At 38.1% G+C, this 18693-nt stretch overlaps 1 protein-coding gene across 1 annotated transcript in view; it reads left to right on the top strand.

Moving 5' to 3' along the window:
- The window catches only part of si:cabz01090165.1 (uncharacterized protein LOC100333421 homolog), a 172585-nt gene that overhangs the window by 93052 nt on the left and 60840 nt on the right, over nucleotides 1–18693 (top strand). The gene's annotated exons all lie outside the window — the stretch shown is intronic.

The following is an 18693-nucleotide window of genomic DNA, read 5'->3' as shown; positions in this document are numbered from 1 at the left end:
GCTGATTTCCGATGCTAAGTAATGCAGTTGCTGTGCAACACATAAGTTGCCTGCATACATCTTCGTGCGCGCGTGTGTGTGTGTGTGTGTGTGTGTGTGTGCTTACGTGCTTGTTTCCATTCGATCTGGAGAAGCTGCTGTACTATTTGACAGCAAGTCTGCAGACTGTTTATCGGCTTGTCCTTGCTCGGTCTTGCGTGTTTTTCGCGCCGGAGCTGTCGAACTAACCCGTATATAAATCTCATTTATTACTTTGGGCATTTTTAAATGCTTCCTATTAGCTATTCCCTTCAGATTCGAGTTGTTCCCTAAAGCAGGACGCGCTCTAATAAACTTGCCGGGACTTGTCTGTCATGCTGTAGAATTTGCAGTGTTCAGCGCATCATACAGTCACCGAGTCACTTATCTCCACATAATACAGACGAGTGAATTCATCCTGAACGGAATACATGAGTCGACACAACAATTGCTGAATGATTATCATGTCAGTTTGAAAAAACAAGCTATTAAATGTATTCGCTGACTGATTTATACATTTTAATCAGTGCCACGCTTCTTGGATACATTCTTCCTATTAGGAAGAATGTATCCAATATATTGGATACATACTTCCTATAATGATTTAATGTGGGAAAGTCTTTGTCAGATCTTAAGCACCTACAGTATACTCTCAGCACTCTCACGCTTTATATGTTCCTTGCAATGCAATCAGGAATCACCACGTAGCACCCACTCTATTGCTTTTTTTTAAGGTGCACTTCATAAATCGCCTGGATTGGCCGATTTGCAAATTCAAATATTTAAAGCAGATCTGTGACATAGTAGCCACTGCTGATTGCTATCATTGAGCATGAGATTGTGGGGAAACTACTATATTAGTTCTCATCCTGTATATCCTTTGTGCTAAACAGCTGGTGAGAGGTGATGTCCAAAGGTGTCAGAACAGCCAATTGACACACCATAAAAGAGAATTAGTTCCACTTAACACAGTTTCACTTAAATGTTGGATATGGATTAATACACAGTTCCACTTAAATGTTGGATATGGATTAAAAGAACCCCTAATCCTGACTTCACATTAAGATAGTGTGGGAAAGTGGTCATTTCACATCTTTAGTGGAAAATGTAGAAAATTTTGGGTTTTTATCAGCCGCAATGGCAATATGTGGTTGTTACAACTGAGGCAGTGTGTGTTTATTTGTGAATGATTGTAAAATACATGAGCAGTATGAAAATCAATTGGCAATTGTGCAGAAAATATAATTTGGGGAAGGCAGTTAGCCTGGATGTCTCAGATATGATTTGGTATCAAACCCTGTAAATTTTTATGCACTGTATAATTCCTTATGGAGTAATGTAATTCTGATTGGATAGATTTTGTAAAAGTTTATCAATGCAATGGAAAACAAATATATCATTATTTTTTGTATCAAAACCAAAAGATTATACAAGAACGAGTTCCATGGATGGCATGATCCAAAAAATGGCTTAGATTTATTAGTAGAGCAACGGCAGATGACTGAACTCAGACACTGATAATTGAAAAACAACAGTGTAATATGCACCTTTTTTTTGTATCTGGAGGTCATTTTATTGTACTTTTTTTTGTTAAGGTGAGAGGCCATTAGGAATTGTGACATGTAAATGATGTTTTTAGAACTTGCAGGAGTCTAGAGATTCGATCTTTGGTCCTTTTTTACATTTGAATAGAATGAATAGCCTTTATTTGTCACATATACATTACAGCACAGTGAAATTTGTTCTTCACATATTCCAGCTTGCTTAGAAGCTGGGGTCAGAGCGCAGGGTCGGCCATGATACGGCGCCCCTGGAGCATAGAGGGTTAAGGGCCTTGCTCAAGGGCCCAAGAGTGGAAGCTTGGCGATACCGGGGCTTGAACCCCCGACCTTCCGATCGGTAACCCAGCGCCTTAACCGCTGGAGCTACCACTCCCCTAACATTTATATTATTTACATTCCAGACCCACACTTTTACTGCTTGTATCTTCTGTTTCAATATGTAGCAATACCAGGGAATCATTTTTAAATGGTTCATGCTCAAAATTCTTTCAGGAACCAATGATTCTTGGGCCCTGTGTTAAGTACAAAGTAATTCATAAAGTAATTCACACATGACGTGCCTTTATCAATGTTAACTTAGTATAAGTATACAGTTGAATGATAGTATGAAATTTTATGTAATTAAGGAATTTTACTTTTGGAAATATGGTAGTGTTTGTCTTCTATGCAGTGGTGGTTTTCAGAACTTCACAACTTTCAGTCATTGATTTTGTGTTGAAAATAGTGTTCTGGGGTTCGCCTGTGTGGAATCATTGTGCAGTCCACATCAAATGTGGAAACATTTTACTCTTGGTGCTGCATGCCAAAGCAACACGAATGGTTTGTGATGGATGGGTAACTGATCGTATTGTCAGCAGATGAGACAAGATGTCTGACTGCTATCTAAAGCAAGACTTTATTAAGACAGCAGCACTGGAATTAGCTCACCTTTTTGGAGAGAAACACGAACCTCTCTTGAAAATATCATTCGAAATGCTTCTGTGAAGTTGGTTCCTTAGTTGCAGGTTTACCCTGCACAAAATATTCAATACCTTGAAAAAATCAAATGTATAAACCTAGTGCCTACCATTTTGCAAACCTGCTCACACAAAATGGATGTGTGGAAATGCACAATCGTTCCACAGTTAGGAAGGAATTCTTCAATGTCAAACCTGTGATTATGGGCTCCTCCCTAAATGAGCTCGAAATAAGTCCTGGGTGCTGACAAAGGAATTTAGACCAAGTTTGCAATTGTTTCCATTTATAATGATTATAAAAAAAACCTCTTTTGTTCGGGCTTGGACCGCCAACTGGCTTGTGCAACCCTAATGGCTGGGGTTGGTTCCCTGACCAGGGATCGAACCCGGGCCGCAGCAGTGAGAGCGCCGCATCCTAACCACTAGACCAATGGTTATAATGCAAATGTTTTTTTATTCATGTGATTAGCCAGAATAATCAGTAATAGGATGAATGTTTGGAGGCCTTTCAAATCTCAGAATAATGGCAGAATATCCGAATAGTATAAAAAAAAATATCAATTTCAAGGGTAAAATGATAGGATTTGGGTCCCAGAACAATTTTCTTTGAATGGCATAGACGGTGTTCTATTCTAGGTAAAAATCTGACCGCCACAAATATGGCAGTGAATTACAACTCCCATTAGCTACTGCTCCGCTACATGACTGTTACACGTAAATAAACCATTTGCACCTGTTTCTTGTCACCCGTGATTAACACATGTATACAAGTCTCATAGTTTGCAGCACTCTTTGTCTCTTATTTGTCTTTCAAGGTTGTTGATAACGTTCCATAGCCTACGGCTTCTTGTTCAGGTTACGGTTTCTTTGTTACTTTGTTCTCGTTTTCATGTCTTTTGTTGGCTCCTTCGCACTTTATTAAACGTTATCTGCACGTGTATCGGCTCCATGCGCTTTCCAGAACACTGATACTATCGCCATGACTACTTTTATACAACTGTATGCTGCTATTGGTTCTGTCCTGCTGTTTATATCACTTGCAGTGAGGCACATATTTTTTTATTATGTTTTAATAAGAACATGCAAAGAGATTTAAAATGATTCTATCTGAAATTCTGTTGCTCATATCTATTTCATTACGATCTTTGCGTTTCTTGGCTAATTCTCTTTCTGTTCACCCCGCTGTGCTCTGGGTTATCACAGAGTCTCTTGTTCTCTCATTCACTATCATCTTCCCTTCTTGGGATCGTTCCATTTTCTCATCCCTTTTTATAATATCCCTTTTCTCTGATCCTTCACCTCCTACTCTCATACACATGCTTTCTCTATGGTAATAGCCTGGCCTTGTCCCTGCTCATTTGCATGCATTATTGCCTTCATTCCCCTCATCTTTTTCATTCCTTTATACGTGTAGAAGCAAAAGCCGGGGATAGAGCCAGCGCCTCGGTCACAAGGAGCCAGGATAAAGCAGCGAATCAGCTCTGAGTCCTGCCTTTTTAAAGAAAGTCTCCTGTTCAACCATGTGTCATTTTTGTCTCCATGGACACAGTCCTTAATAGTCAGAGGTCAGCTATGTAGCTAAGAGTACCAATCTGCCATGTAGTGTGTGACTTTGGGCTCCCCTGAGAAGGGATTAGCCACATTTGCATCTAGAGGAAAGGACACTAGGTCCCTCAGTACCCACTTTCTTGGAAAATTACCAAGTCTTTGAGCATCTGTAGCATATCAGGGCAGAGTAAGCCCCACTGGATCGGTTTTAGAAAGCTTTTCTGGAGTGTTGCAGCAAAACTCTTGAGCCGTTTGGCTCAAAAACTAACTGTTTTATATTGAAACAAATCTAACAAGATTCTTTCCCCCGAAATGGCATGTCGTACACATGGCTCATTCTCTGTAATAAGGATTACTTCCAGAAATCATAGGTCGTGCTCAGGGGCCTGACAAGCTGAAGTCCCTATCACATTCCCCCATATCTTATTTATACTCCCACCTGCTGTCATGAGGACATGAAGGGCTCTTAGGAGCCTATTCCCATAATTATTGTTTATATTGCCATCACAATGGAGCACAATGGCTTAAACACAGCCGCTTCCCAGCTATCGGTATCAATGTGCAAAGCATGAGGGGGAGGTGTAAAAATGTAGGATGACTCGCTCTTGCAGTTTTCTTCCTGCATCAGAAGCTGCTCTTCTTTCTTTTAATGTGTCAGTATGAAAGAAAAGAAGGGAGTTACAATAATTCATAACAAGGAGTTTATATGGACTTACACAGTTTGTATATACTGTAGCATGGTAGACTCAAAAAATGTATATGTATTTGTACTGATTGATTACATTCACCTCCTAAATATACACTCAATTAATCTGCCACTGTGATGCCAGGCAAATGTACAGATAAAGTAATGTAGGTGTGAAAGATGTGTGTATGGTATAGAAAAAAGAATACCCTTAAATTTTGCCATTTTCTATTAAATCTAGTTCTGAAAAATTTCCTGAGGTTAATGTGCGTCATTGTTTAGTCTCTCATCGCTAATCAGTGTTAGCTATTGCATTGTGCTAAAACTATTGTAAATAGAATGCCTGATGTCCCGTTCCCTGTGGCATTTTTTTGCTTAGCTAGGTACTATTTCACACTTATTCTTGACACATTTGTTTATGCAAAATGTTTTAGCATTTTTTTAGCAACAGCAACAACTTCTGAGCCGATTTGTTGAAGCTATCTATACTAACATCTGTCTAGTCTGCTAACTACTCTAGATATTGTGTTATTTTAGCTAGAGACCTGTATAGGATAGATTTTTCAGTCTGCAAGGTTCTGTCCAGCTCCCGCAAAAACTATTTATTGTCTCTTGCTGTTTTGTCCCGCTCCCACCCGCAAAAGCCCACAGGTAAAATGTATAAGTAGTTTTATATTCAATGGATTGAGTGTTTTTTTCTTGGCTTTTGTTTCACTTGCTTCCCTTTGGAATATGAATAAAAAAAGAAACTTAATACAAACGAATGTTTCATTTTCAGTTTGACTTTTTGTTTAAAGGATAAACATGGACATGAACACAGAACTTTTCAGAACATAGAACATCAACTGAAACAATATCTTATAAAAAAAAAGGCCAAGGTTTTTCTGTGTTGTATGTTTCATTCTTTAATAATAAAGTAATATCTGCAGCACTCAGTGATTCTCCTCTGTCCTGAGCTTCAGACATTGTGTCTCGGTGTGCTCTAGTAGTTACCTCACATGAACCACGTGAGAGTTTGCGTCCGACCTTGTGTCTGTAAATCGTTTTTCTTTTTTTTTAGTTGCCATCGTTGCTTTTGTGCAGTAGATACATAACATCTGTTTTAGTAATTTATTTATGAATTTCTTTATATTTTTAAGACCAGTTTGCAGAAGTACCGCGAATGATTTTATTCTCCTGCAACCCGCACATGCGTGTATTTATCGCCCTCACCCGCGTTCGCGTTGGGTCTCGCCGCACTTCCGCGGTAAGTCTCTAATTTCAGCCTCTAATGGTTTCCTTGGCTTACTTCTGAAAACGAGCTGTCTTGAGTTTTTTTGCAGGCATCTGATTCCTTTAATTAACTTGACCAATTAAAACAATCTTCCTCAATTTATTAACAAATCAATGATTAATTGACTTTATGTGACAACGTCAAAATGCCTAATCAAGTTAAAAGTATTACAGCAAACAAAATATTTGTATACCTGGATGAATTAAATGAGGGAAAAATAAAATACCAGGTGCTTAATAAGATAAGATACTCATATGATATTCATATTTATTTTATTTATATCATACCTAAGTATATATTTAAAGATATCCCCGTTAAATAATAATTCTCAGTTTCACTTCTGGGGAAGTCGTAGCTTTGTGTTTAAGACACTATATTTTGGATTGGAAGGTCATGAATTTAAATCCCACCCACACCGAGTTTCCACTCCTGGGCCCTTGAGCATGGCCCTTAACCCCATAGCTGCCATAGTGGTTGAGATGTTGGTCTTCTGCTCAGAAGGTTTTGAATTCAAAACCCAGCACAACTAAGCTGCCAATGCTTTGCCCTTGAGCAAGGCCTTTATACTTCAACAGCTCAGTTGTATAAACAAGATAACTTTTCGCTCTGGATAAGAGCTTCTGCCAAATGTCATACATTCTCTTATTAATATTTTTGTAAAAAAAATTCATATTTGCATGATAGATACAGCAAATAGGCCAGAAATGCCCTGTTTTTATCTAAGCACCACCCACTAAGAGCATGTACGTAATGCTTACGTAAATGTTAATAATAATTGAAAAGGAAAGTTTACGTGCATAAAAAAAATACGTGTTTTCTTAACAGATTGTGAAACAGATACAGCATATACACCATTACTATACTAATACTATAACATGCTTAATGTTCCACCCTGCCTCTCTCCTTTTTGTTATCGGTTGTATTCTGCCATCCTTTGGTAGTCAGTGGTGTGAGTGTGAGCCTGCTAGACTTACAAAATTGGACAACAGTCACTTACATGAATCCCACTGAGTGCAATCAGAGCTCATTACTGCTGGGGGGAACAGGTGGGGCTTACAGACTCTTCACCTCGCAAGAGAACTACAGAGCGCCAAGCCCAATTGTGGGAACTGTTGCTGTTATTCACTGCTCTGGCTTAACACTTCTGGGTTTCATGCAGTTCATGATTCAGGACTCCACTGGGCCCATAGTATATCCACTAGGTTTGACATTTAGGAAAGATAATCCGGTAGAGGAAAGATGTTGCCACTTGTGTGCCCCAGTGTGTTAATGTGAATGTCTAGTGTGACAGGTGAAAGCTAAAAAAAAAGGAATAAACATAAACACATGTTCAGTTAATGCCTTCAGGGTTTGTATTCTTAGGAAAAGCGCTGGATAGTGAGTGAAGGGTGATGTACAAGTGTGTGTACAAGTATAAGGTATGTTCTAGAAAGGTAGCCAGAGTGAGAATATCAAGATTTTGACATTGCCAAGTATACATAATGTAATAAGAGAATAAGTGTACATGGAAATTGAGAACTAAAATATCTTGAAGCCAGTACTAAGCTTTGGTTTCTGTACAGATTGCTGGAAATCAAAGAAAGGAGGCTGAGAATGGGAAAGTAGGTGATTGAAAGGTTTGACCCTGGAGCATTTCTAGATCTCTGTAATGCCTCTAAGCTCAGTAAACTGGCTTTTATGCCTGTCTGATGAATGTGGATATATAGTGTTGCTTAAGGTTTCTTATTGGTTGCCAGCCTTGTATGATGTAATTGTTATTAGTTTCTTATTTTTGCCATGTCGGCACCATTTACAGCCACAATCATGATAGTTCATGCATGGGCTCTGTCCAGGTTACTCAAATGTGTTACTTGTAATAGTGCTGTTCCAACTCATTTGTCAACACAGTGGGTTTATCAAAGGATGCTGATTTTGAGAGCCTGGTTTAAAGCACACTTCAATTCTTCTGTTTCTGTAAGCCATTTTTTTGTATGTTTTTAGAATAATCTCAAGCTTTATGGAAGGGTAATTTCAAAACCCTGTAGTATTCGAGCAGCCACATGTATTTCAAGTCCATCTTCAAGACTGCATGCATATTGTATCAAAGCAACAGGACAGTATGTCTATTTGTGAGTACCAGGTCTCACACTGAGAACATGTTGAGCCCAACATATTGACTCTGAATAATCCCTGGAGGCAGCAGCAGTGTCACCTGATCTACAGCAAACACATGGCTTCCAGCAGATCATCATCATCATACACTCATCATTCACTTTAAAGCAGGGCATACTGGATTTCAGTCATTAGATTTGCTCAGTTGTCCTTTGATTTCACTTTCAGGGTTGTTCTATTCCTTTGAAAAGAACTTTGTTCAAAGTGGTGCAATTAAAGACGATGTATTTATACACTCATTATTCATAATTCAATTCTCTTGCTCGCTCTACATCCCATTCTCTCAGTAGAAAAGATGTTAAGACTTCAGAGAACATATTGAATGCTTTTCAACTCCTTTTATGTGAGTACTGTATATGTGTGTGTATTGTGTGTACAAGTGGGAGTGTGATTGCCATCACAAAGCAGCCATTTTAAAATCCTTCCTGCCTGTTCTGCTCACTTTAAGATGGATAACTTTGCGCTATTGTTTTAAATGATCTGGCAAATTAAAGTTTAGTATATCAAACACGAATTAATAAGAACAATCCGCATTTTATTTCGAATTCTTCACGGAATAGAAGCCTGATCACATCATCACGTGTGGAACACGTTTTACTCTTGAGAACACTTTGAGCAATTGAGCTGGCCGAGGACTCTGCTGCAATCTGAAAGACAACAAGTAAAAGATGGCTGTGGGCTCACAGACGCCTCAGCCATCTGTCCCCCACATCCCTGCTGGTCGTCCATACTCTGTCTTGAGTGTATCCTATGAGATTCCCCTGTCTCACTATTGCTCCATCTGACAGGGTATTGCGGTGATGTCATGGAAACTTGCGCACATGTTTCACAAGTCACCAGTATGGCAGAATTACAGATGAGTAGGAGGGTCTCACCGTGATCATTTGCATTTCAACCCAATGCATCTGATTTAACACTCCTCTATTTGAGCATATATGCTTTTCTTACTACATGTGCACTGACGGTGAAACATTTTGTAATTTGTAAATAAATTTATTTTAAATATATGAAAATTCGAATAGGGAACAGGTATAAGACATATATAAGTATTTATAAGGCTTTTTGGTGTTGTAAAATTTATCAGCAACAGGGTGATGTGAAGTCGAACGCTTTTTAAGTCAGTGGTCCCCAACCCCGGGCTGCAGACCAGCTCCGGTCCGTGGGTCAATTGGTACCGGGCCGCACAGAAAGAAAATAACTTACATTATTTCCGTTTTATTTATTATCTGATTCTTAATGATGTTTTATTTTGGAAAACTACCGGATTCTCTCCGCCACATCTGTCTATGACTCACTCTTGATGCATGTCAAGATGCCTCGGTCTCTGGTCTTACCTACAAGCGACTGAGCTACCCTGATACTTCCCCGATACAAGAATGAGGGTTGTTTTGCAATAACACTATTGAAGTGTTATTGAATACTACAGTGACTTTTTAATCAGTTAATGAATCAATTTTAATGAAGCAAATTTATGTTATCTAATCATTATATCTCAGAGTTAATAACACATAAAACTTATCTTGAAACAAGCTTTCGTTTGCTTTACCAAATTTGATATTCATATTGAGACTTTTAACTATGTAGCTGTATGTGGTTCATCCTTAGGCATTGTGATTGTGTATCTTTTGTTTGTATCGGTGTCAAAATACAGGAAAAGGCACTCGGAGAACCTGATCCTGAGGACTTGGTCATGGGGTCTGGCCATCCATAATGAGTGGAGTTAAGTCAAACTGATTGTCAAGAACCATACGATCAGTAAAAATAAGATTTGGTGTATAGAACTGCTGTGCTTGCTGGATTTTCAATGATGTCTGAACAATCAGCTAAGATTGTGCCATTGCATTTAGAGTTTGTCAAAGAATTAATTCTACAAAATGTCATGGTTTGTATACAATATGGCCACATGCTGATTCAGGGAGATTTGTTTGGGGTGTGACCATCCACTGGAAGCGGAGATAGCTTCATGTTTCTTACAGACTGATTGTGCCATTAATTGGTTACATTGTTGTCCAATTTGTAAAAACTGGCCCTTACGTGCCAAGGGTGCTCCTGTGAAGACTGCAGGGGCGTGTCTGAAGGGGTGGCACAGGGTGTCACCTGCACCCCAAAAAAATATGCTCGGCCCCCCTTGAGCCCCCCAACAGCGCAGACTAATCAGAGTGTAACATCTGCAGTGCGGGAGCAAATTTGTTAGGTTTCTTCCTGTTGTTTCAAAGACAATGTGGGGTTTTAATAATGTTAGCGTTCTGACACTTTAAGATGTAGAATAGTAAATACCTGTGTGTATTGAATTAACAAACATTTTTGCATGGTAGTCTGATATTTATTATTTTTGTTTGCAATGCATAAGAACAGCTTCACATTTAAATGTTTTTGTCTTTAATCAGATAAAAATATGGCTATTAAATATACTATTTGTGTAATATTGATGATCAAGTTAGAGGTTTGTTTAATTTAAGACAGAATCTTCTGGGGAAAAAATGGAAAGTGGACAAAGTCGGGCACAGCAGCAATACATTCAAGATTTCTTCAAGAAGAAACCCTGTCAGAGACGGGTAGACGCAGTACAATGCACTCGAGAACAATTATTGTATGTTTAATGTTTTTCATTTAGAAAAAGAGAGATGCACTGTCTAGGCACTTGTACAGTGCCATTTTTTATGTCATCCTAATTGTTTTCTCCAGGTGGGGACCAAGAACCAGTTAGGGGGGCCCATGGGAAAAATCATGTGCCCCCCTGACTGGTTCTTGGTCCCCCTGTGCCACCCCATTAAAAATCCTAGTATCAACCCCTGGAAGTTTGTCCTGTGGCAGAAAACCTACTGATGATTACAATGTGCTGACAGTGAAGACTCCTTCCATAACTCCTTAATCTCACTATAGCAATCTGACCATTGCATTGCTTTTTTTTAAAACAAAAATTGCTTTTAAATTATGTGTAAATTCCACCATACAAGTCCTCGAGAATCTCTATAGAACTGATAATAAGGAAAATGTTGAATTTGAATATTAATATGAATTGCCCTTTGATTTGCATTTCAGCCAGAACCACTGACATATATGTTAGCATAAAAAAGTAATCAACACCTTTTAAACAATTCAATTTAAGAATTCAGCATCACTGTAACATTTTGTATAATGTTAAAAGCTACTTTGTACTGATCAAAAGGGCATTTTTAGATGGGTTCTTCTTCATGTTTTCTTTTTAACGCTTGCCAATGTCACTTCTGGCTTGCTCATTAGGGATCTAGATCTCCATCCAAATGTCTTTTTCATAATGCCTGTAGTTAAAAGGCTTTTTAAATAAAGTGCAATCAAGTTTATTTGAAATTCCAAATGAAATATCAGTGCTATTTTTCTACAGCGTGGCCACCATATGATCCTAATCAGTTATATAGCCATCTCTACGCAGTGACCAGCTGTTCCGTTTGGCTGAAAAAACTATTACATAAATAATTTCAAAGAAATGCTGACGGGTTCATTTGGGTGCAGACTAATCAATCACTCTCTACTTGCCGCCAGATTGTCGACGCAAAAGGTTTATTACGAGGCAAAACATTTCTTTGTCTTTCTGGTAAAGAAAACACACGTCTCTTTGTTGCAAAATCATTTAAAAAAACATTATATCTGGTTTACTCCACACTTTTCAATATATTTGAATGTATCTGAGATGGAAATGCAGGTGATTTTTTTCGTGATTTGAAATCAAATAGAATGCTGCTGTTAGAACACTGAAGCATTAGATGTGAGAAAATGCAGCCGTCTTCCTCAAGGGGTCAGCACTGAGTACATCTGTTTTAATGGACTCATTCCTTTTTTTTCCTCCATCCTCCTGTTATCTCAGATGTTTTTGCAGGAATGAACACACACACACACACACACACACACACACACACACACACACACACACACACACACACACACACACACACACACAAATCTAGTTGGTGCAAGTAAATAGCTTCTCTCCCATCTATTTTTCTTCTATTTGTCTCCTCAATCCTCACTCAGTGTCTCTTTGTCACATACAGATTGTCCTCATTTTTCTGTCATCATCTCCGTTTCATTCCCACCCCTCCTACACTCTTCCTGCTCTCCCACTTTCACTCTTTCTTCCTCTATTTCGGTCTTCCTCTGTCCCTATTCTCACTTTCTGTCACTGCCATTTGCTTTCATGGTGATCCTCTGAGGGCATTTCCACTCCTATCCGCCACGTTCTCTTGTATAATCGAAAGTGTGTGCACATGTGCGTATGTGTTTGTGCATTTTGTGTGTATTTGTGAAAGTCTGCCTCAGCCGAAGGGCCCATCTGTTTAAACACTGCAGCAATCCAAGCAGGATCACTCCCACAATCCTCTCTGCTGCATGCTGTTTGTTCATCCGTGATGCCCCGTGGCTCCAGCGCTGCCTACAGTCCTAACTCAGAGCGCTGCAAACTACTCGCCCTTAGCACCAAACCCGCAGTCCTAATTGCAGCCAATTTGAAGGTCAGCCTCTTGTTGTTCTGACTTCGGTTTGTGAACCCCTGCGTGTTACAGCGAACAGCCCAATGTGGTCAGCAGTAATGATGAACTGTGCTCTACTTCTTTTTATCCGAGTGCCTGGTATTTCACAGCTTGAGATCTAATAATAGTCCATGCATCTATAGAACCTGACGTTTTTTTTGTTTTTTTCAGGCATCAAAAAGCTTGCTATTTTTATGTTTTATGTTACTCCCTGCCAGATAAAATATTTTCAAGACTTCAAATCCAGCACATTTCCAGCTCCACTAAACCAATTTACATGCCCAGACAGGCAGACAGACGTACAGATGGATAGATTAAATAGATAGATAGACAAAAAAAGACCAAATGGAAATGCAGCATAAGTAGCGATTCATTTGATAAAATCACGTAAAAGTACCATTTATAGAACATGCAAAACAACATTTATTATAGTCATAATTAAATAGAATTATTATTACTTGTAATACTTAAATTAATATTGGTATAATATGTAATAGTATATGATACTGCTGACAGTAGTGTCGAGTTGTTTGAAACATCAGCGGTAAATGCTCACTTCTGACAGCGTGTCATGACTTCGCCTGTCCTTCACCTAAACCATTGTCCTCGCTATAGAGACCTGGGCAATGACAGCCATTAATAAATTTGTGCTCTGCTGTTGGGGATGTTGGACTCCATGACCTACAGAACCAAAGTGATATTTTTCATGATTACCCACAGAAAGTTGTGACCTCAAAGGATTCACAAAGCAACAGCTGGATGATATTGCAGGTGCTAAAAGTGATGGAACTTGTCAAAGCAGATTTTTAAAAACTCTGCTTAAAACATATTACAAATCCATAGCTAAATACTGCTTATAATAATAATACTACTACTACTACTACTACTACTAATAATAATAATAATAATAATGATTAAAATAATATGTTATATTGGGTAGGCATTTGTTTGTTCAAAAAAACACCATCAAGTCCATGTAGACATTATGGCAGCACAAAACTATATATTTCAGGTGAACTTTCGATTCAGTGACCGAAAAGGTGAGTGAAGAATACTGAACCAATCATGAGGTGCACCATTTTAAGATGATGTTGCTTTGCAAATTGTGGTCATGAAGTGATGCACATGGTCAGTAGCACTACTCAAAAAGTCTGCCATTCAAGCAATGATTTCTTTGGTATCAACAGGTCCAAAGTGTGCCAAAAACTATTCTCCACACCATTACAGCACCTCCAGCAAAGTACAAGTCAAGTTGGGTCCATGGATTCATGGGGATGGTGCCAAATTCCGACCCTGCCATCTGTATTCCTCAGCAGTGTCTGACCAGACAATGTTTTTTCAGTCTTCATCTATCCAGTTTTGGTGTGCCTTTGCCCACTCCAGCATGAACTTTCTGTTCTTGGCTGACTTTTGTAGATCATTCAGCTGTTCAATTCTATTCACTTTTACATATTCTACATTAACAGAGTGTTAATCTTTCGTTCAGCTCAAACCATTAAATAAAAATCCCATACAAATTCCAGGAGATCGGCACTTACTATGTAGAAATACTTCTAGAAAAAAACATCCTTTCTGGCACCAACAATCACGACACAGTCAAAATCACTGAGGTATTTTGATGTGAACTTCGGATCGTATTTATAGAGTGCTTTTAGCAAGAACTTTTGCAAAGCGGCTTTAAGGAAATCCATACAAGAGCTTTTAGTCACAGCAGCAGTTGCTGTGAAATCACTGGGAAATCTTGCTGAGATGATTCACTAAATCAGGTAGGTGAATTGGATGAACAAAAGCCCCTGAGCCAGAAGAATCTGGCCGTGTATCAGGATGTTGCGTTATCAGAATGTTGCACTAGCATCATATCAAGCAGCATGTACAATTCAACAGACAGAAATAACAGATTGTTAGGTATGATAACAGTGTACAACACCAAACACTGGGTGTGAATGGTGAGCACAGTGCAAGCAGGGACTCAAACTGTCTACCTATGACAGCATAACTAAAAACGAAATGCAAAGACAGGCATATACATGCGTAATAACATAAAAAAAAGCGTAAAAAAAAGACTTACTAGTTAGTCTAATGAGGTGAGGAAAATCTGGATTTTAGGATGAAGGTTCAGGGGAAGTGCTCTGAGGATTTATTCAGTGAAGCTATGCTTTTAAATGGGAGGTTAAGTAGAGTTAATCCTAACTATGCATATTTAATAAGTGTCACAAATGTTGTGCTTTTTTTCCACCTAAATATGTTACACATTTTTTTTATCAGACTGGACAAAATTCGTTCAGTACCGTGGTTTATTCTCCCATCACTGGAAGAGCCAAAACTGGAGCATTTTATGCATGTATTTATTTTCAGTAAGTGCTTTTTTTATTAGTGTCACAGTGGATCTGAATTCTATACAAGGAACACGAGTTTAAAAGCAAGAGTACTTACCCTAGATGGGTCACAAGTCCATTTTAGTTTATCAAAAGAAAATAAATTCATACCTAGTGGTGATTTAGAATAGTCAATGATCATAGGCAAAAACATGAACATTTTATGGAAAGATATATTTGTAAATTTAACCATGTGATACATGAATTCATTGTATTGACCACCACATGTCATTATACAGTCATCTGGTGAAAATAAATTAAACTAATAATTCAATGTAAAATATTCTGTTGAGGACAATAGGTTAATTAAACTAGGTTAGATCAGTTAGTCACATTTACATCAACTGATTACATATTTATGGTAATAGTTAATATATTACATAATAGAGACATATACCTCCTCTTTAATTCTATATATCAGAATACAAGTGCTTGGAAAGGTTACATACACTAAGTTGACTAGCTCTTTAAACAGGCTTATTTAAAAACAAATTTATGATTTTTAGACGCATCTTGGTTCTGATTGGCCAGTTGCCATCATTCAGAGTTAAATGAAGGAGACCTGTGGCTGAAAACCAGTCCATTACCTTGAATATACTTTTAGGCCTACTATGAGACAATGCAAATTAATAAAATGGCATAGACAAGTCTCCATTAGACACCTCAAGAACGTATACAAACAATTAATTTAAACACACAAAAGATACCTGTGATAAAAAAAATATATATTTTTGATAAGTCAAATATTAGTCAAATAAGTCAAAACTCATATTTGTATGTGCACTGCACTCTCTTATTCTATGTGTTTGCTTTTTTTTCATACTGGCTGCTGAACAAGAGTTCATATCTCCTTTCAAATATCAGCCAGATGGAGGAATGTCAGGGTCGCATTCTATTCAAACACTCAATTCGGCCTTTTCGTCTCTCCAAATATCGCCTGAGTAGGCAGCTTTTGTTATGTTTTGGATACAGCAAGTCCATGACCCTTTAATCTGCACATTCATTGAAAGAACTGGATGTTTGTGGCTAAACAAGCAGTATAGATTTGAAAATTGAGGGCATTTTCACCCCTATTAGTCCTTTTGTCGAGTTTAAGTCAAAAGTTTGAATTTTATTTGTTTTTTTCCATTTGCTCCTCGCTTTTCTTTCATACTGCACATCATTTACAAACCAAAAACAAACACTCAGCATTCCCGCTCAGATGTGAGCTGTTCTCTGTTTGGTTCAGAGTGAACTGTAACACGGTTCAGTTGCAGTAAGAAAGTGAATCGACCCTGAATCAACCTGACTGCATGAAGTGAACCAAACATGATGTCTATTTTGGCATCTTTTCTAGTAGATGTTATAGCATTGCAGAAGTGTAACGTGTTCTAGTGATTTCAAATTCTGAATCTGAACATCGGGATATGTAATAATGTATTAAAATAGTTATGTATATAATTATATAATGATCTATTTAATCCTGGCATCCAGGTTTTTCATTCATTGGCGAATGTTTATGTACCGTCTTTGATCATTATATTTTTGACCAATGAATAATCAAGTCTCACGAGGGACATTGTTGAACAATGGCCTTCAACAGAATGGGTGCATGACATCCCACCTTTCTTAAAAGACAAACAGAAACATTTCCACCTCACAAGAGACAAAATGAAATTTCTATTGGAAATTCAACACAGGCTTTGATTTGGAAAATGATAATAAGGTTCTTGAGCACTTCTTTTACCAAGACCCTTCTCCTCAGATTGATTAGTTTGGCTCTACATCCAGCTCTAGGAAGCGTTCTGGATGTTCCAAACTTCTTCTAGCTAAGAAAAATGGAGGCCACGGTGCTCTTGGGAATCTTCAATGCAGCAGATGTTTTTTGTAGCCTTTCCCTAAACTGTGCCACAATCCTGTCTCTGAGCTCGGCAGGCACATGTTCCAGTCCTCATGGCTTGGTTTTTGCACTGACAGAATTTCAGCATTTAAACCTTTTGTATACAGCAGTGTACCTTCCCAAATCAATTGAATTCTCTGCAGTTGGACTTGAATAAAAGTCTTTAAAAAACTATTGATCCAGAGAAATAGGATGCCATCTGAGGTAATTTTTGAGTGTCAAAGCAAAGGGTCTGAATATGTATGTAAATGTGGACCGATCCCAGATGTCCATCTTCTACTACCACTTTATTAACCTTCCTGTTCTTTCCACTGGCTGCACTGACGAGTTCTATTAAAATACCAAACATATCGTATCATCATTTCTGTTATTAGCAATGTAATCAATATTTATGGAAACAGGCGCATAAGACCCCACTGTGCATCTGTGCATGTGGGGCTGCACAGATGGGAGTGTAAATAAGTGATGAAGGGAATATAATAACAACCTTTTCATGCAGTTTTATTTCTTTCGGTTGGGTCAATACGACCTGCTTAGGTCAATACGACCTGCTTAGGTCAATCGACTCTCTGATATGTACTTCCACTAATATCAGTAATACTTCATATTAATTATATATGAAAAATGTAATATTTTCTTTATTCTTCCACATTTTAAATGAGTCATTTTAAGCTGAATAGAACATCAGAGTTTGGGGAATAGAGGCAAAAAATTGAATAGAATTGTCAAATCAAGTAGAATCAAATGAAGTATTCTGTTTGCCTCGAATGTAGTCGATTCCACAGTTTTGTTTTTACTTTTTTATTTCCCTCTATGCCGATGCTATGAAGACTATCATATATGTACTCATATGCAAAATGGGCCATTACTAAAGCCACAAGGCAATGGAACACACCAAAAAGAAAATATTAACTTCACTCCAAAAAGGTCTGATTGACAGAAAAGGAAAGAATTGTTCCATTGGGTACTATCCATGACTGATTATAGCATAGATGGGATTTAAACTCGTGATCTCCTGTACATTATGTTATGAGCAATCCAAGAAATATAGCCGTAGTTCATCGAGAAAGGCACACATTACTAGTCAAGGATAAGACAAGAAACAACACCCCGAAGGCAAGACTTATAATGGAGGGAGGGAACAAGGAAACAAATAAGCAAGTAATCAATAATTAGTAATCCATGTAGAACTTGACGCAGGTGAACACAATAGGGTAATGAACCAATCACAAAACCACATTAAAAGAGCAGGGCACTGTAATGAGAAAGCTGAGTACACTGTTTATAGAAGAATTCTTTCAGAAAAGTTTATATGTAGTAATATTACAGAAAAATTAACAGCATGAGGAGAAAAAGAGGATCCGTGAGCAAAATCTTATATGTAGACAAACACCTCTAAAAGCAATTTAACAACAATTCGGTGCATTCAGGGCTCAAGACTTAATAACAGTGAGGCTAGTTGAATCCAGGCAGAGTGCCGAGTCATGAAGGAGACTATAGCAGCTATATTTCCTGATGCATTTATCTGTCTTGCTGGCGCAGTTTTCGTCCAACTTCAAGAAGAGGGAATAGATCCGAATGATATATAACCTGTCAATGGTGTGGCAGTTTCCAGTTTATTCATCTTCGACCAAGTGTCACACTGTAAGCAGAGAGTTTGTCTCTTCTAGCGGCTCTATTGACCAAAGATTGTGTTGAACAGACAACGAGAGAATGTGACTGATGCCCAAAGTGGCCTTTT

The sequence above is a fragment of the Silurus meridionalis genome, chromosome 13 (genome assembly GCF_014805685.1).
Source record: "Silurus meridionalis isolate SWU-2019-XX chromosome 13, ASM1480568v1, whole genome shotgun sequence".
Classification (NCBI taxonomy): Eukaryota; Metazoa; Chordata; class Actinopteri; order Siluriformes; family Siluridae; genus Silurus; species Silurus meridionalis.
Note: the sequence above shows the minus strand (reverse complement) of the source record. Positions and strands in the feature narration are given on the sequence as shown.